At 35.5% G+C, this 20,773-nt stretch overlaps 1 long non-coding RNA gene across 1 annotated transcript; it reads left to right on the forward strand.

The window, feature by feature from the left end:
• Nucleotides 1-8,189: 8,189 nt before the first annotated feature.
• On the forward strand, nt 8,190-12,603 carry LOC141553686 (uncharacterized). Its single transcript, XR_012485580.1, has 5 exons — nt 8,190-8,431; nt 8,521-8,603; nt 10,523-10,583; nt 11,983-12,098; nt 12,320-12,603. It is a non-coding gene; the product is annotated as an uncharacterized LOC141553686 (long non-coding RNA).
• The last annotated feature ends 8,170 nt before the right edge of the window (nt 12,604-20,773 follow it).

The following is a 20,773-nucleotide window of genomic DNA, read 5'->3' on the forward strand; positions in this document are numbered from 1 at the left end:
TCATCCATTCTTGAAAGGGTTCCATTAGTCCCTGGAACTCAGAAACACAACTGTCCCCTCAGGGTGACCGTTGGTAGAAAGCTTAGAATTCTATGCTTTTGAAATAGTGGTTTCCAACCCTTTAGAACCTTCCACATTCAGATATTTTTCCCAGTCCCTTAGCCAAAGGTAAAAGGCTTCAGAGTTTCCCTCTTATCTGGAGTCCTACAGTTTAGAACTGGTCCTAATGGACCATAATGGAGATGGAAGGCCTGGGGAACTATATACCTTCAGAGACAGTAAAGCCTTTCTAGCCAGTTCCTTCTTTCTAACTCTAACCTGAATCATCCTCATCTTTCATTTATAAATCTTTCTAATCTGGATTTTATTCCATTCATTACCAATCATCTCTTTCTTTTATTTATTTCTGTCCTCTACTCCCCCTTATACTCCACTCACTGCTCCCAAACTTATTGCTTTCCTAATGTCCTACTACAAAAAGTTTAGTACTGAGGACATAATAGAATAATAGCCCTGGTGTTGACTTTACAGATATTTTCTTCTAAATCCTCCTCAATTTAAAATCAAGAAAAACAATCTCATAAAAGTACATTAACTTAACCCAGATTACATAGAGATTAGCCAACAAGGAGAGATGGATGTTTCTGTCAAATACAATTAATATCATCAACTAAGGCCTGAAGTGTTAGGTGGATTATGAATTATGAAGACATCAATTAAAGAAATGATAGACTATGGTAGTACATAAGAAGAGTTCCAGATTTGTAGTTAAAACAGATTTGGACTCAGAATGGGGCTATATACTATCTGTATATCCTTTTGCCTTCTAAGATCTTGGTTTTCTTATTTATAAGATAACATGATTAGTCTAGAATATAAACTTGGAAGGGTCATCTTTCAAAACTAAGAGGTCAGCACATATTTGAACACTGTTTTGGTGGAAACAATGTCCCATAATATTGAAATCACAAATCTTTGAAATATTTAAAATAAAATTACATAAAATTTAAAGTGAGACCTGGATACAGGCTGTCAAATTAAATTTTCCTTAAATGGTGTAGAAAAATGAGAAACTGACATAAGATAGAAAAAGGGAATTAGAAGGGGCCTTGTCAAGGTACTTTACTCCCCTATTTCTGCCTTCAGATAATTTGAAGAATACTTGGCTTAATTGCAGATATCATTAAGAGTATTTGGCTTTGCACCATTCTGCTTATTTCACTGTCTCTTAAATGCTCAAATTCTCATAATCCCTTTCATTCATTTTTCTATTTTTCGATGTTGGCTTCCAATTTCTCCAGACATGTTGTACTTTTTTCTTCTGTAGTGCCCTTGATATGGAAGTCCTCAAAATAGAAATGACCAATCTATTCATACTCTACTACTAGACCCACTGACTTTCTATCAATATATATATTTTTTTCCTGTAACAATGTTATCTGTGCCTAAAATGGTCCTAAGATATACTAGGACTCAACTTCTTCTAGTCAAACATCTGATTTCTAGATGTCAATAGGTAGAGATTTCAATATATCCCACCTTTTTGGAAAATTAATTTTATTAATTTTATGTTCAACACTTGTCTCATTCATGATTCAGATATCTTTGCCAATCTGAAGCATAAAAGATTTGAGATCCCCTGGGTTTTACTGATCTGAAGATTAGGCTGTCTGCTAGCAGTTCTTACCACAAACAGTGGGGACAAAGATTTAAAAAGCTGTCAGAAACAACAGCTAGTAAAATTTCTTCCAGTTCCCTCATACCTCAATCTGTTCCCAGAATGTCCTCAGCTTCCATGTCCTAGATTCTACTTAGAATTAGTCTTTTCTTCCCCCTCCCCACCTTTTATGCTCTTTTATGCTCCATACAGGAGTTAAGTTTGAGAATTCTATAAAAAATGTGCTGCCCACTTGTTATAAAAATTGTGAAGATTTATTATGATAATTAAAGCATACAAATAATTCTTCAAAATTGTTGGAAGATAATAGTTAACTTTTTTGGTATAGTCACCAGTGACTTCCTCCCTTTGGGGCTGGGAATATTTGCCCAAGGACCCTAAAGGTTTGAATAAAGAGGAAATTACTAGCATAACAGAACCATCACACCCCAAAAGATGCCTGCCTCTGATTTTGAAAGTGTTTATAGTTTTCAGGAATTGTTAATAGAAAAATGCCAGCCCAGCCCTCAAGACTTGCCTGGGGGCTTAATTTCTATCATCTCCAAGATCTTATTCAATATATTTCTGAGGGGGAAAAATGGTTTGAAAGTTTTCATGGGGGAAAAAAATTGCTTCCTTCACTTCTCTCAAATAACAATCCTAGGCCATAGGAAATCTGAATACTGTGGTCAGTTTTGTTTTATTTTGTTTTGTTTGTTTTGTTTTGTTTTTGCTTCTAGACTGAAGTTACCATGAAAAGTATGGAAGTTACTTTATTCTAGTTATTGTTTCCACTTTTCATTTGGAAGAAGGAAGAAGTTGTAAAAGAGATTGGAGTAAAAAGGCAAGGAAAATCTGACTTTGGGTGAAACAGCAGGATAAAAGGGAGAAGGGAGTTTATAAAGTATTATAGAAAGAACCAGGGATCTATGCTATAAACTTTCATCTTGTCTCCATAAATAATGAACTGATGGGGAAGAACTTTTCATTGACTCATTGCTAGGTTGCTATAGCCACTGTTGCTATAAACAATACAGTGTGTAAAGAGGTGTAGAAACCTGGATCAGTGATCTCTCTTAAGGGACCGCAACAGGACTGGACAATTCCACTCATTATAGCCCTATTGAGCTGGAATGTCTGTCACTAGAGCTGTAGCTTGAGCTGCTAATATAGATATTGTCCAGAATTGGGATCCAGATGCTAGATAAATTTTCAATTTAATAGTGCCGGATTTCCCTTGAGAAAGGCATCCGGGGCTAAAGGGATTGTAAGAAAAAGTTCTTTTAAGCAAAGGAGAGACATAAGTAAAGATCCACCATTATTAAAAAGAACAATCATTCTTTAAGAGTACGTTTCTCCCATCTTCTCTCCATCTGCAATTTCTTCCCATTGGCGGAGACACAAAGGGAGCAATACTGTAGAAGTGTTCCTTCATTCTTATATGCCGATTTCCCAATCATCCTGACTTTGTAAAGATGCTTTGCCATCTCTACACATAGATGTCAGATTTCTGATGCACAAAGGACTGTCATAGAACAGTTGGGTACTTTCTCCCAATAACTAAAGTTTGATTTACTGTGGATGGGGTGAGAGGGATTCATTTCTGGTAATATTAACTTTGTGCTGCTAGGTTTGGGCTTGAGAACTATAACCTCATCTTATAGTTTTGCTGAGCCAAGTTTCTTTTAATCTTGTTTTGATACTGAGTGGTTAGGTTCCAGAATTATGGACTATGGTATTTAGGGGATTAGGGTTAGGTGCAGACCCTTGCCCTCTATCTCCACCTCCAAAGAGAAAAGGAAGGAAGGAAAAGACATTAGCTAATGTATTGTAATATTATTACTGTAAACTTGTTAGGGAGAGGTAAGATCTTTCTAAAATTTGAGCAAGAAATGAAAGTAGCATTGAAGAGCCAGGGAAGTATGGTGAAAAGGGTATTTGAAGAAAAGTTAAAAGATCATGAATTGTTGTTCATTCCTGTCCAATTCTTCATGACCCAGTGGGCAAAACAGCATGCCCCAATGCTGTCCAAGGAGTTTTCTTGGCAGAGATACTGGGATGATTTGGCATTTCCTTCTCAAGCTTGTTAAGCAGATGAAAAAGCGCAAAACCTAGTAGATGACTAAGATCAGATTTGAACTTAGTTTTTTCCAGTTCTACTATTCTAATTCTTTTTTTTTCCAAGTTTTTTTTTTTCTCATTTCTTCATTTTTACTTTGTAATCTTTGAGTCACTTTCTTTTAGCCTTAGTTTTATAACTCATCTATTGGATGAGAATAAGAACTATTCAACTTAAGAGGGCTGTTTTAAGCCAAGAATACAAGTTACCTTAATGACTGGTGGGAGGAAGGGAATAAAGGAGAGGTAAAAACTGACTTTTGAAAGTTTTGTCTGCATATTTGGAGCATGATTGAAAATAACATAGTAAAGGTGATAGGCAAAATTTTAATCATTTATTTTAGAATACATGTATATGCATGTTTAGATATACATATACTATAGACTCTATAGTTAGTATATGTAATTACTCAGTCATTTCTGTAGAGTGTTGACTCTTGGTGACTCCATTTTGGGGTTTTCTTGGCAAAGATACTGGAGTAGCTTGCCGATTTTTTTTCTATTTCTATTTTTCTATTTTTTCATTTCATAGAGGAAGGTTAAATAAGTTACCTAGAGTTACTCAACTAGTAAGTGTCTGAAGCCAGATTTTAATTCAGGAAGAATATTCCTGATTCTAGGCATGATACACTCTCCACTGCACTATGTAGCTATCCATTAGTCTCCATATAGACATATGTACGTGTGTGTGTGTGTGTTTTCTTCTTGCAGGTTTGGGGAAAGTAGCATAGAAAGATTAATTTTTCACCAAGTTTCTTCCCTTAGACCAAGGTTACTTAAGAAATATGCCTCATTTATTGACCTAATATTTATGTTTTTAATAATAATGCCTTCCCCTCTCATCTTTTTTTTTTTTCTCTTAGCAATATAGTTACCTTTTCTTTTCTAGATGTTGCTGTTGGTAAGAATGAAATTCTGGAGTTAGTTGTTAATATTTACTGTTATCACTTCCAAGTTATGTCTCCTGGACACCCAGAAAAATGTACTGGGCATATAGTCTTTTAGTTATAAGAGACATTAGTGACCATCTTGCTCAACTTATATCTGACTAATAATTACTCCAACAACTGGAAGAAGCAGTCTTTCAGTCTTGAGACCTCTAATGATATAGGTAATCTATTAAGTGCCCAAGGAAACATTTTATTTTTGGAAAGATTTAATTGCTAGGAAATTTATCCACACAAAAACTTCAAAGTTTTTGTTACCTCAAGGATCAAATACAAATCTTGCTTGGGACTTAAAGTCTGGCTCCAATCTACATTTCCAGGCTTATTTTGTGTTTTGTTTTTCTGTGCTTTCTCCCTCCCCCAAGTTCAGCTAATAACCAAACTTTGCTTCCTTCCTTTTGCTTACTTAGGAAACTCCATTCCCAATTCAAAAACTTATTTATACCTGGGATGTACTTGTTCCTCAACTCCACTTTTTTGAATAATTAATTTTCTTCAAAGTTTATCTCAAAATTACCTTTTACAGGACACTTTTATGAAATCATACTACTAGTTGTCAGGAGTCTCTATCTTTTATTTATTCTGTTGAGTACACTTTAGGTACACATGTTGGTTCTCCCTAAAGGAGCAGGTGATGTAAAGCTTCACATTCTAGTGAATAAGCCTCTTTTTTTTGTTTTTGGTATCACCAGCACCTACCCAGCACAGTATCTGCCAAATAGTAGAGCCCACAGTTTATGCTTGTTTTCTTGATTAAATTCCCATTTCTTTGCAATTCCTTCCAAATTCTTCCCAACATTTATCCTAGTTTACCCTCTGGTTGAAGTTCACTTTTCTTGTGAAATTGCTGAGTTCCCATCTCCTCTCTTTCTCTCTCCCTTTTGTGACTTTTTGTCCAGTCTTTCTTTCCTAATTGATTGAAGATTGGACTAATAAAGAGAAGTTGAGATTACAAATTTCTCCATAGCCCTAGGAATCAGAAGTGTTTTCTGAGTAGGCCATGTGCTTGTATCTGGATTCCCTCTTCCACTTTCCTATATTTAGTAGTGAATTCACATCATTTTGGCTCTTATCACTAGGTTTCCTAATAATAAGAATGATTGGCTTTTAGGAATGAAATGAATCTTAAATAACATCAAGTTCAAATATTTCCCACTAGAGATAAATAACACAGAACTGAATCCTACTTATTGACCAAAAGGTCTGAAATTATCTACCCTTCTAGAAATATGGCTTCCCTTTTTTTCTCCTAGTAATATCCTCAGTTTCCTGATTTTCATTCTATTGTCCCTTTGTCCAGAATCTTTGTGTTGGTCCTTTTATCAGATTGATTTCTCTTTTTATTTTACATATTACAATCATCACTGGAGCACTGTATGGTCCTTCAACATCAGCAGTGCCAGCTAGTGGAATTTCTGTGGAACTCTTGATTATCCTATCTGGGTACTATCTTGGAAGAAGCCAATCTACTTTCTTGCAAAAGACTGATTGACTTCCACAGATTATGACTTGGTTGTTTCTAGCATGCAGTACTCGATATTCTGTATTGAGTTCTCCATGGTGCTTGTTGAAAGTTGTATATTATTGCATATTATTCCCTTTGACTGACAAATGGAGAACCTCCATAGAGCAATGTGAAACAGACCTAGGAAGTTAGTTTGGGGCCAGATTGTTAAAGGCCTAAATAAACAGACTGGGAGTTAGTCTATTCCAATCCATATCTATAAATCTATATAATACTCTTCTGTGTTAGGTTCCACTGATGTTAATGGTATGTGAAAGGAAAAAATACATTTAGGAAAGAGAGTTCAAGAAAAGCCAATCTTGGTGGGCAAAATTCCCTTGTACAAGTCTGGGTGGTAAGAATGGTTGAATGTTTTGTTGTTCTAGTTAATGTTGATGTGAATCACTGCAGAATATGAATTAGCAATAGCTTAAGAAATGCCCTCCTTTGACTCCTAGTGGTCTCTTGTATGACACAGAATTAAGTGCCCTTTAGAAGTATGACTTACCATTTTTAGGTTTGATAGCTGTTATTTTTAAGTACTTTAAAGACTTTAATTTCCATTTTGTAATGATTACTGTAAAATTTCTTGAGTTATTCGAGGTTACTTAATAGGTCTCAGATTGTCTAAATGGACCTTTGGATTTGGGGAACTAGGGAACCCCACAAGTTTTTAGTAAGAAAACAATGGTTTTGCCCATTTCAGCACTGAGGAGAGCTGCAGGAACTTCAGGAATAAGGCTGAGGTGTGCTTGGGATTTTCACTTAAAATAACAATAATTTATCTTTATATGTATTGTGTTAATATAGAGCTTATGTTTTGCAAGTGACATATACATTAATCTCTACATTTGATCCTCACCTTGTGAAATAGCTATCCATTATACTTTAACATATTTAACATGTACAAGACTGCCTGCCATCTAGCGGAGAGGATGGAGGGAGGAAAGGGAAAAGTCGGAACAGAAGTGAGTACAAGGGATAATGTTGTAAAAAATTACCCATGCATATATTGTCAACAAAAAAGCTATAAAAAAGAAATAGCTATCCATGTGACAGATGAGTAAACTGAGGATACAAAGAATTTGATTGCCCCAAACATATGGTTAGTTAGTAGCAAAACTAGGATTCAGAGTTATGTTGGCTGGTTTTATATAAATGTTTTGCAATGTACAAGAGCCATCATCCTTTGTAGTTTGACTGAATGGATTGCAGCTACTCTGGAAGGTTCAGTGTTGATGGAATGTTGGAGAGAAGTTACCAGAGACAGACTGAAGAAGATTCCTGGCATTTCTTTTAGACATGAGGGAGGTTGAAAGACAATAGAGGCAGAACTTTGTTGTTTGGTCATTTGTCATTGACTATTCATGACTTCATTTGGGGTTTTCTTGGAAAAGATACTGGCCATGGTTGGCCTTTCTTTCTAGCTCATTTTACAGATGAGGTAACTAAGATAGGATCACACAGCTATCTGTGAATGAATTTGAATTCAGAAATATTGAGTCTTTTTGACGTCAGACCCACTGTGCCATCTAGCTGCCAAAGCCAGGACCAAAATGAATCACAGCACCTGAGACCTGGATATATGAGAGGATTCATTTTAACCTTTAACTTTTATAAATGCATCTATTTTCAGAGCCATAAGAGTTCATGGGTCCAAAAGCCTGTGGAGATTCCTTTGGGATGAATTGCTATACTGAAGTCTCATGAACTCTGGGGGATACAGACGAGAAGCAAAAGATAAATATTGACTTTGGCTTTGGTGGCAGCAGAGATTATTTCCATGGGCTTTCTTAGAATTTAAATGTCTTTCCCCTCTTTGTCAAACCCAAACTGGCCTCTGTGGAGCCAACTAGGACTCTCTGTACCCTACCCTGTCCCTGGTCCTTGTGTTTACAAGTGTTCCTGGGGGAAGATTTTATTTATTTACTTATTTTGTAGGACATCTCACTGATCTGGAGATTCCTGGGAGAGTGAGTAAGAAATGGACTTCAAGGAGAAGCTGACTGCAGCCTCTAGTGCAGAGCTGGATAAGGATGGAGGAGGAAGAGCAGCTTCAGGGGCTGTTTCATTTCCTTTCTCCCAGATTTGTCCTCATGTCAGAAGCAGTGCCAGAAGCAACTCTACAATGTGAATTTCATCCAAAGACACCAACCTGGGATGGAATGCATGCTTCCTTATGGGGCTCTGTGGACTGTCTACTTAGTAAGATTATTCTTTACCTTGCCATACTAACCCAGTGGATACTGTACAATGCTTTGCTTTACAAACTATTCAATTGAATTTACCTTTAGGTGCAGTTTCTGCTAGTTATAGCTCTGATCAGAAGGATGAAAAGTTCCCTAGAGCATGATGACGATCACCCCAGAGGCCCAAGGTGAGAGGAGAAAGGTAACCCTTCAATTGGTATAATAGCTGGGTTGGCAGTAAGTATATGTCCCACCTGGTAGGCACAGAGGGAGAAAGCATTAAATTGAGGCACCACAGTGGGCCAGGGTTTCTCTAGGGACTGGCTGACACTAATTTTGTCTGAGAGCCAAACTCTAGAACAAGCATTCCTTTCTTCCTTTGCTATCTTAGACTTAATCTTTCCAGGGCACCTGATTCTCTTCTCAGGACTGGTCCAAAGCACCAGCCTTTCCCTTTAACTATGTACTCTTTAAACTTCTAGGTATATATAATGCCTTAGTAAGCATTTAATAAATGATTTGTGCATTGAATTCTCCCATGTGATATTCTATCTCAAGGCACCAGGCCGGTTTTAACTTCCTGAGTCCCTGAACCATGTGGTTTCTTGGGCTTAAAGATATGTTAAATCCAGACCCGATCTATGCACCTTCTGTAGCCCCTCAGTCTCAAGATTTCACCCTGTTTCACTTTGGCTTTTTGCCTTTTACCTCCTTGCTCCATATCATACCATTAGCATGTGTTTCAAGGGATCTATTTTTTAAATATTTTTTTCGATTCTGAACATAGCATCCACAAACATAAAGCAAAAAATGCTTAAAATGATCTTATGTGAAAATTTTTTTTTTATTTTTTTAATATAAAGTAACTTTCAGAAAATAGGAAAGTTAAAATGTTTTGGTTGTCCTGATTCCCACTATTGTGATTGAGCCTTTTAAAGCTTGCCCAAGTTTTATTGACATTCATTGTTAGTTTGACCATCAAAAAACTCAGCCTGGACTAGCCTGAGATCAATAATTTATATTTTTGTTATATTGTTTATTACATATTAAAAGATTCAAAAAAGTTCATCTTTATCTCCTTCTGAAGGTTTTTTAAAATGTTTCCATATTTTTTCTCTTCTATTATCATTGTTTAATATTTTATGGATTTGTATGCCAGTATGCATTTCCTTATTCTGAGTCTCTTTTCTTTTCATTTTGTAGTTTATCAGTTATCTTCCCCAATTCAATTATTTGTAATTTTTTTTTGATGGCAATAGTTTATCCAATTGGATTTGTCCAGTTAGGTTCTTCTCATCCTAGCTCACCCAAACTCATTTGGAACATTGTTTTCAGTGAAAATGACTTGTCCACCCAGAAATTGCTAATCAGATCTCAGCTTTTCTTGTATTGATGTTTCTTTGAGACATTTTCAACAAAGGGAAAAAAATCTCACAAAATCATATAGAGCTGGAAAAGAAGTTTAGAGGTGTCATGTTGTTCAATCCTGTCACTTTTGAAAGGAGGAAAGATGTCTCAATCAAAATCTGACCCCAATGAGACAACCACAAATTACAGGAAACTTTGCTTTTTGTTCTTGCAATATTTATGTAAACATTTACAGGGAACTCAACTATTTTCTCTATAATGTTCAGCTATTGCCTGTGAATATTGTCTATTACTCATTTTTTACTTGGCTTCTCTAAAGTTTACATCAAGTCACCCTCTAATTCTTCTCCTAGAGATAAGAATCAAGTCATGAACTTCTCTTGGACAATTTTGCTAACCATGTCATAGGATATACTTTTGAAGCCCAGGCACAGTGATCAGCCTTTTAAAGCTATGAGATATTCCACCTTAAATGGTTCTGAAGGCAAATGTTGATAACGGGCTTATTTGCATATTAAAAGTACAGAGGTTTGCCTTTTCCTATACAGAGTGCTTGGGAATGTTATGAGAAGTAAACTTTCCATCTTCAAATATTTTTCTTAGTTTAGGTGGGTAGAAGATTCTTCCCCTTGATGTTTGATAAAATGTGTTTCGGTTTTGTTTGTTCTTATGCTGCATGTATGCTCTTGTGTTATTTTAAATAACTGATCTTTGATAAATGGCATGATTTCTTTCTTAGCAGTTTATAAAATCTTCTCCATAGTAATGAAGTTTCTGGAGTCTGACAACAAGGTTTCTGGGTGAGTTGAAACTACCTTTTTTTTTCCCATTGGCATCTGGTAGATAATAGTCCATCTGTATCCTATTCTTTGTTTTAAATAATTATTGAGAAATTTCTCATGAAAATTCCTAAAAAATTATTAGACTCTTCACATTTTAGACTCTTTTTTTTTTTTTTTTTTTGCTGAGCTCTGCCTTTTAATTTCATTAATTTTGCTAATAAACCTTTCATGACTACTTCCAGTTGATTTATTGTTTGATCTTTTATTGTTATTTATCTTATCATTCCTTTTATCACAGAAATATAACCTACTGGATTAAAAATTATTTCTCATTAATTCCATGTTCTCAATAAAATCTTTTAACTAACTTCTCCATATTTTTATTGTTGTTTATCTGGATCTGTTGTTACTGATGATAATGCTTTTTAAAATTAAACACAAGATTTGATGACCCTTGATCCTTTATTTTCTTTATATGATTAGATGTTTCTTTTTTGCCATATCCAGCTATTTTTCTAGGAGTAAGTTCATGCTAATTTGTAATGTTTTTCTTCTGGTTAAATTTTCTCCAGAATATTTAAATCTTGTGATATTTGTTGATTCTGATGAATTCTCTCCCCCTTGCTCATATCTTTATCATTTCCATTTTCTTACCTAAGAATTTTTTTCTATTATGAATTTTGTGATTACTTTTTCCTGTCATGTAGCCCTTATTTTTTTTCTTTTTAAAATTTATTTCATTTGAGGTCCTTTGTGTTTTTCTTCTTTCTTGCAGGGTTTGTTGATAAATCTGGTCTTTTAACAGGCCTTACTCTTGCATCTTTCCAAAAGTCTCCAAAATCTTCAATTTGAATCACATTTTACTAATTATGATTGGGATAGGGAAAGGATATGAATTGATGAAAAACAAGCTGCTTAGTAAATAAAGGGTTGACTTTCTAGTCTGGAAGTTCCATGTTTGAGTTCTTAGACACATACTAGCTTTGTGAGAACTGATAAGTAAAATAATCTCTTTTTGACCCCAGCATTCCAAAATAAATTTCACACCAATTGCTGACCTGCATTGGTGAAGAGCATTTTCACAATGTGTTTTCTTCATAATAATGAAATCACAAATCTAATTTTAATCAAAAAAGTCATGTTCTTATTTGAATGCCTGTTAACCAATTTCTTTGATTAACATTTTCTTTGCTTAAACTAATAATTTTCTTTGAAAAAATTTTGCTTCTTATAGATAATAAAAAGAAAATCTCATTTGAGGTTTCTATACAACAAAACTATTTCCATATCCATATCCACTAGTTTGTATTAGTGCTTTATCATATAATGAGTTAATGAACAACTGTTGCTTTCTCTTGTCTTCAGCTATGTTCTATATGTAAAATAATAATTTTAAAATGTTTATATTATGGTCTAGGGAATTGAGAGAGGAAAATTGAGCCAAGCTACTCAGGGCTGTTATTCTGCCATTAAGTAGCAGTTACCTTTCATTTCTATTTCCTTGTCTTCACATCAACCATCTCAGTTACCCAAGTGAGTAGTTCAAAGCAGATCATAAAACAGAAACTATATCAGGAAAGGGTATTCTTTTATTCCCAATTGGATACAAAATACTGTTAGAAGGGACAAAAAGGGAATGTGGCCCTATAAAATGGGAATAGAATTTTAGCTCCAGTAGTTGGGTAATGGACTAAAGTGATGTGATGTTTGATACAAATGCCTTACTTTTCCTTCTTTGTTCTTAATATTTCTAGACTGGAGAAAGGTGAAGAGCTGGTAAGGAAGAAGTAAGCTGATGGGATTTTCATTGGTTTTTTCCAGAAGCCATAGGTTAAGAAGGAGACTTCACCCTAGCTTGTCTGGGGGGATTCATCAGTGCCCTGAAACCCCAATAACAGACTTTCTCCTGCCCTATTCAAACTTTTGACCTTACTTAAACTACTGGGATCCTAATTACTAAGGCAAATAGTTCAGCTGTGCATACTACACCCTTGTCAGAATTCAACATTTATTTATAAAACTTAATTTGAAGTCCCAACGTGGGTTCTGGTTTATTTGGAAGTAACTTGGATCCCTCAGGCAGACAAATGAAGAAAAAAAGGAATGATAGGGATCTTTCCCTAGCAGCACTGTCACTGTGTGCCAGGACACAGAAAAAGAGTTCACTGACCAGGAGCCAACCCTGATGTTATCTCAAAGAGAAGCTAAATCCCAGGCCTTGCCAGAAAGCAGAAGAAGGCAAATCAAGAGTAACAATTCCTGATAGACTGTTGAGAACAGCTTTTTAACTTTCCTATAGTTTTCTAACCCCTATGTTCCTCACTTCAGAGGCTCTTGTTGAGCCTCACTTCAGAGGCTCTTGTTGAGCATTTGCAGTGTGAGGTGAAGGAGGTTTTTAAAAGGGTCAAGTGTTATGAGCATGTGGTAGGAAAAAGACATTACTAGAAAAAAAAAAGAAAAAGCATCAACACAGATCTTAATTTTCAATCACATCATCTTCTAGGGCCATGGGAGAAGCATTTAAGGAAAAGTAGAAGAGCAAATAATAGGAAGGTCTCACAAGCAAAAAAAAAGCATTTGAGTCATAAGTAAAGTATTTCAATAGGGAATTGTGTTTGAAATTTTATTACAAATTATGTAGTTATATTTTTGTATTGAATGAGATCATGCCTCAGGGTTTAATTTGCATTTTTATGATAATTGATTTTCAACAACTTTCTAATGGCCATTGATAGTTAGTTTGTGTTTCTCCTTTTGAAAAATTGTTACTCATGTCATTTGACATTTTTTATACCAGAGAATGCCTCTCAAGTATACAGAGAACTAAAAACTATAAAACTATAAAAAGTTTTGGGATATGAGGATATAAACAGGTATTTAATGCAATTTTACCTGTTTTTAGATTTTCTGATTTGTCATATCGATTTTTTTGTATTTGTACAATAGCTTTTTTTTTCTTTACAATCAAGGTTTTCAACTTTTATTTTTTATCTCATTTCCTATTTGGTTATGAATCTTTCCCCTGATAATTATGAAAGATGAATTACATTTTCTACAATTTTTCTTTTAAAAAATTTTGATCCTCTTTTAGGTATTGTATTATACAGTGTAAGATGCCAATACATTTTTAAAAACTGCTTTCTAGTTTTCATAGTGGCTCATGTAAAATAGAATGCCTCCTCTAGCCAGTAGTGTTCTTGGTTTGATCAAACCATGCTGCTGTGCATGTTTGTGTCTAACCCTTGTTCAACTGATTATTCCAATAAGTGCATTTATTTTTATCAAGAATTATGATAATTATAACTTTATAATATTTTTCTGAAATCTCATCAGGACAAACTTATACCTAGATTATCTTTTCCCCTTAATATTTTTTACCTTTGATTTTCACTAATTCAATTCTACAAAACATCCCTTTGATAACTTGTAGTGTGATACCAAATTTATAATTTTGGTAGTATTGTGATGTACTATAGGAAGTTCAGTCCTGACATGAATATTGATTTCTCTTCATGAATTTTAATATATTTTATTTCCTAAAAAAATGTAATCCAAGCTAATAAGATTTTTTAAATAGAGGAAGTTAAATCTGGCAGAATACAGGCCTTATAAATACTGCACTTCAGGATTAGAGTTTTCCCCAAAGTAATTTGTTTCAAGGGATCATGCTTGCTCCTTTAGAAATCTGGTGCGTTGCAAAAACTCCTCTTACTCTAAACTAGCTGTTGTCCAAGTAGTTCCCCTGCCCTCTTAAAAAGCTATAGAGTCCAAAATTCCCACAAATTCCACTCTTTAACCACTGAAGCCTCTTGGCCCTGTGATTATCCCTTCCATTATCTCTGAGGCTAAGACGTTCCATTCTGCATTTCCACAGCTGTTGGTAGGAACTTACCCTGAATTGGTGACATCTGCATTCTGTCACTCTCCCACCAAAGTTGCCATATATGAGGTTAGAGAAGGGGAAGGCTTTTATGCATATAAGATTGCATTTTTACCCATCTTAAATCATGTTATCCATGTACTTATGTGCACCAAAATATCACAACAAAACTTTTTGTGTAGCAAAAATCTTGATGATAAAGTAGATACTCATCAATGGGGGGAGATTTTAAGAATATGATGAATCAGAGCATAGAAAAGTTTACACAAACAGATGCAAGCTGAGATGAGTAGAACAAGGAAAATGACATATACAATTGCTAGAGCTGATAAGGTTCTGGGTAACTAGGTGGGGTTGGCAGAAGCCTGAAGTACTGATATTCATGCAGGCAGGGAAGGGCACTGATGGGGACCAGCTCAACCTTGGAGTGCCACCCAATGGAGCTCTTGGGAAACGCCACCTTGCTGTATCCAGTCAGAAAGCCAAGTTATGTCAAACCCCAGAGGTTAAATTTTCAATCTGTCGATGGCCTCTGCCATTGTTTCTGAATCCCTTTTGGGTAAGCCCACCCTGACCATCTGCTTTTGGTGTCTTCTCACTCTGACCCCATGCTTGTGTCTTTCTCTTTGCAATAGTTAACTCATTGTTTTATGGTGTTAATAAACTCCTCTATGGATTTAGTCATCCAGTTAATGGCATACTCCTGCCTCATGGCATAATCCATGTGAATTGCACTGGGGAATTTCTTTTCCCTTGTTAATTGCTATACTTTCTTTGCTAACTATATGTTGTCCCAAATCTCACATTTACCACTCCTAGTGTCTATTTGACCTCTTCATTTTGTCCACAACCTCATACCTTTTGGCAAAGAAAAAGTCCTTATGCATCACATGTGCCTTGAACTAGGGATCTTATTTGGTACTAAACCCCATTTCATGCTGGACCTTAACCTCATAATTTGGTGCTCAAAATCCATGACAACTTATCAAAAAGGGATTCCCTCATTAGAAACCTGAATGGGATCGAACAGTGATACAAAAATGTTCACCCCAATATTTCTTCTACTCAAATAAGGCAAGATGTAACCAAGAGTCTAGCAATATCTCTGGGTACACATCACTTTGCTTGCTGGGTGTGACAAATGGACCTAGAGTGATGCCCAGAAATGTCGCATCCTTTTCTAAGAACAATTTTATATCCCCACTGCTCTGAGATTGAGAGGCTGGATCACTTGAATGTAGCAGGATTGCGAGTTTTGTTTTTCTAGGTATTTGTGTTCCCCAACATTGCAAAGGGGAACTAATGTAACATTTGGCCATTTAGGATTTAAAGCAAGATTTTTGTGTTTTCTGTGTCTGCCTGTTTGGCCTCTCAGAGCCTCTCTGTGACAGTTTGCTTTCTATTAACCTGAAAAGTTTTCGCTGAAAAGTTTTCGTTTTTGAGAGTTAAAAATTTAGCCTCCATTTTACCAGCTTGAAAAGGTTGACATGTCCTCCTGGAGAAGCTTTTTTTTCTCCTTTAAAAAGGCTGTGGAATCAGCCTGGTCAAGCCAATCAATGCCGATTATAAAATAGAATGCCCTGCCCACCTCTCCAATGAAAGGTAGGCTCTCCAACTCCTTTATGCCTTGGCATCAGCCTCAGTTCCTCTATAGGTGGAGACTCCTTGTATCCCTGATCCACAGGGTCCTAAAACTCTTCCCATGGGCCTCAAATGATTTTTTTCCCCGTCCTCTAAAGTAGGATTATCTTAGTAGCATTCTCCCCTCTCTACCCCTTTCAATCCTTCCATCCAAATAGGTAAGAGAAAAATAGAATTTAAAACTCTAGAATGTCATCCCCATTGCTGGGCGTGGGAGAGGGGAGAGGAAGGAGCAGGGGAGGGGAGGATTGGAGCTACTGCCATCCAGAAAATCCTTAAAACTGTGTTGACACCTCATGTCTCTTTTTTCTATCCCACCCCAAATTTTGGGAGTCTGCTGGTAGCTTAATCAACCTAAAGAGGTCACATGTTTGTATCTCTAAATATATTTAATAAGCTATTATGTTTTCTAAATTATATATTATGCAATTTGTAAAACTTGTATGAGCTATGTTTTAAAATTCTGTCAGCACTGCTGGATATGTGCTATAAGTTTTGCTCTCTTTTTTGATTTAACTACACCAACCTAAAAATAGTTTATTTTTACAGGTCACAAACTAATATCCACATCTCTGACCAAAAGCAGTTTTTACATAATGCTTTTTCTTTTTTGCAATCCTGTTTGTACTAGCCACTTCTTTGTGGACTGGTCTGTATCTACTTTTGACAGATAATTGTAAGGTCTATTAAGGAAGAGTTTGTCATTTTGTTAGCCTGGTGGGATCCCCTTTCTGAAAATTGCTTTTGGTTTATCTCTTCAGCTTCTCAGAGAAATCTCCTTTATGGAGATCTTGGCCACTCTCTTTCCTTAGCACTCCACTTCTAATTGTCATCCTGGCCTTTAATGGGTCTTTGTTCTTAAACAGGTTTTCTGTTCAATGGACTTTTACTACAATTTTACCTCTGGTGGAGGTGTCTGGAAACCCAGATCTCTGTAGATTCTACCCCACTCCCTCTCCTTCTGAGTTTTCATTATCAATTGAGTGCAAGGTCTCTCCTTGCAGATAATGTAGTCTCTATTAAAAAAGAGATGATGCCCAACTAGATCTTTACAGATCTCTGCCTGTATGTCCTCTGATAGAGGACATTGATCATATTCCCTTTAACCATACCTCTTAAGAATGAGGATTCTACTTCTGAGTGCCCTTTCTCACTCTCTAATTCTTCCTTCCCAATCGCATAGGCTTTCATAAGTGGGGAATAATTTTTGGCTAAACTATAAGCTGAAGGCCCAATCTAGAGGAATGTTTCCAATTGGATCTCCACAAGTCATTTTTTTCCTACCAAATGCCTAACTTCTGCTTGTTGTGTTTTTCCCCTAAGGTTTTGTCAGTTCATCTTCAAATGATCAGAACCAGACAGTTGTATTGACTAGTAGTTCCAAATCCACTGTATTCTGGTTCACCCCTCAAGCTCATCACCCCTCCAAATTGGGACCCACTCTATAGGATGACTCAGCTCTAAATCCATTCCCAGCAGGAATTAGTTTCACAAAAAGAGACATTGTCTCACATTCCAAAGAGCTTCACCCCATTTTTGGGGAAGGATCTGATTGGTTGGATGAATGGACTCCAACAAAATACTACCCAGTATTTGATTGGGCCCTAGTAAGGAGCAAACTGACATTGTGTTAATCTTTACTTTGGTGCCCTGGTTCATATTTTTGTACTCCCATCAAACTTTAACCTTTGTAACACTCCTTCCCCACAGGTCATTGAATTTCATTCCCAGTTTCTGGACCCTACTTAAGATTTGGCCCTAAAATTTCAGCATCAGTCTTCTAGACCCCCTTCTGTTTAGGGATCCCAACCTATTTTTTGAAAGATTTCTTTAACAAAAGAGTGGGGAAATGATGAGGTCCTGGATAACTAAGTGGAATTAGCAGAGAAAGCCTGAAGTGCTGATAATACTCCCTGAGGCAAGCAAGGAAGGGCCCTGATGGGGATAAGCTCAGCCTTATAGTCCCACCCCTATAAAGGAATTGGAAAATCCCACCTTAATATATCTAATCAAAGTCATGTCAAATTCCTGAGGTTAAATTTGCCCCATAAATTTGTCCATGGTTTATAACATTTTTGTTGAATCCCTTTTGGGTTAGCCTTCCCCGGCATTCTGTAATATTGTCTTTCTCCTTGTTAAAGCTTTTTTAGAGTGCTAAACTGCTCTATGGATTTTGTCTTCTGAGTTAATGGTCTATTATCCCATGGCATATTTCTTTTTCTCCTGGCTAAGAGTTCTACTAGGGAACTTTCCTTTTTAATTATATGCTTTCCCAAATCTATTTACTATGCCTAGTGTCTTATTTGACTTCATTTTGTCCACAACCACTTCTTGTACCTTTTGACAAAGAGAAAGCTCTTGTTAGTTCCATCACATTTGCCCTGTGACTCATTTTGAATTAAGGACCCTATCATTTGGTGTCAAACCCCATCATCTGGTGCCAGACCTCAGGCTCATCAGAGCAATGAAAATGAAATCACAAAATAGTTGAAAGTATAAACAATTTTGCTCCCAATAAAAGTTATTAAAAGGTACTTATCCTCATTTCAAAAATAAGGAACTATGGGGTTTTGTAAAATTGTTTATAATGTCACTTTTCTGTTGATTAGTTTTGATTACCTCATTTTAAATTATCAGTGATTTCTGAGAAGGGAATATAAAAGAATGCTTTGGGGAAAAGAGGCAAGGTGAAAAGCTATTAATAAAAAATTTAACAGATGCTTAATGCCCAGAATTGAATGAAAAAAGCTTATTACATGCAGGGCACAAATAAATGCAAGTCAGTTTATCAAGTTACTTGATTCTCTTCTAATAAGGGACACAATACATAAAAATCGAAATACTTGGAAGTCAAAATGGACTAAGAAACAAGACTTCATACATAGACTCTGAATCAAGGGCTATATTTTCTACATATTAAATGGAGTAACAAAGTTCTAATCACCAGTTTATTAGCATAATACAAATTTGCCAATAAAAAAGGGCCCCACACAGACAATATTTTTATGGACAAGGGAAGCATCCAAAAATTAAAAGGCATCATAGATGGGGGAATGATTGGTTTACAAGGTCAAAGGAATGATTGGTTTACAAGGTCAAAAGCATAAGTATGGAGGACCATGTGAATGGATGGAAATAAGGAATCTTCCTGTTCTATCACAAGGAAATTCCTAATTGAGTCAGCTATTTAATTGTGCAAAAACAACATAAGAATTTTCTTTAATTGGTCAAGGACAATTGTGAAATAGAGGTAACATGTTTCCATTAAAAGTGACAAATAGCTGAACTTTGTCTTTTAAATTCAAAAGTTTAGAAATTTAAAGTTCCCAATTTAAGGTCCACCCAAGAAGTTTCATTTCAGGCTTCCTGAAACTTTTAGACACAAAAAAAATTATGTGAAATTGATGTTTCAGTATGAATATAGGTTTCCTATACCTAACTCCCTCTAGGAGTTTTAGGGGATCCCTTAAAAATTTGTCTCTAACATCCCAAATTTTGTATTTTTATAAATAAAAAATTCAAAATACACACAATTTTAAAAATATTTTATTGTTTTCTCTTTGTCACAAAAATACATAAATTCAGTTTAAAAAAGATAATTTCACACTTCCATATTTTTCTAAGTTTTTTTTCCTTTGGGTTTTTCTGGATTTTGTTCTTTATCATTGCACTGTGTAGTATTGTCTCTCATAACATGTTATATATTCCACAAATTTACTGAAATCATTCAAAATCTCTTCAAAAACATATAACAGAGATAACCTTATTGAAGTTTTGATCAACAGTACTGAGGCACAAAATAGAACAACATATCCTTATCAAAGTTTACTTTTAAAGATTCTCATGCCAGAATTTTATTATGAATTTAGGAATGATTACCTTTTTATAGTAAAGTCAGTCAGCCAAGTTAAAGCATTTATTAGCATTTCCAAACACTGAACTAGATTCTGGGAATACAAAGAAAGAAAACAATCTCCTTCCCCCAAAGACTTTATATTCCATCATATGCTCTTTTGGTGAATGATATGCCAACCAATTACATCAAATCCCTGAACAATCAGAGCCTCCGGGGTATCTAGATCTAGCCACCTAGATTATTAGTTCTGTAATACACCAAAAGAGTCAACTACACACAAACCTGGTGGAGGAGCAGCAAGGTTGATTCCAGATATTTTCTTGAACAAATTCATGCAAGTTATATGCCATATATTCTGAAACTACTTCATTGTACATCTATAGTGTTTTTCCAATATAGATATAATCTCATCTCACACAATATCCATAGTTGTATTTGTAGATAGATATCTACAACTCTCTTTAAGAGATCCCACAAATGGACAATGAGCTAGTCCCAGAATATTGGTTTGTACTTTCTCAAGTATTAAGAGGCAAATAGATATCAGGAAGATCTGTGTGCTAAGTCAAACACTTAATAGTAAGTCACTTCATCTCTGATTGCCTTCAACTGTAAGATGGGGATAACAGCACCTACCTTGTAGGGTTGTTGTAGCAAATAAGAGAATATTTATAAAACTCTTAGCTATTAGAACAGTCATTGATGATAGTGATGGTCTTTTGTTGTTGAAGATGAACAATAACATTAAGATGACAATGTATATATGTGTATATATATATATATATGTATATATATACACATGCATATAAGACAATAGAAATACATATACAT

Source organism: Sminthopsis crassicaudata, chromosome 2, assembly GCF_048593235.1.
Source record: "Sminthopsis crassicaudata isolate SCR6 chromosome 2, ASM4859323v1, whole genome shotgun sequence".
Lineage (NCBI taxonomy): Eukaryota > Metazoa > Chordata > Mammalia > Dasyuromorphia > Dasyuridae > Sminthopsis > Sminthopsis crassicaudata.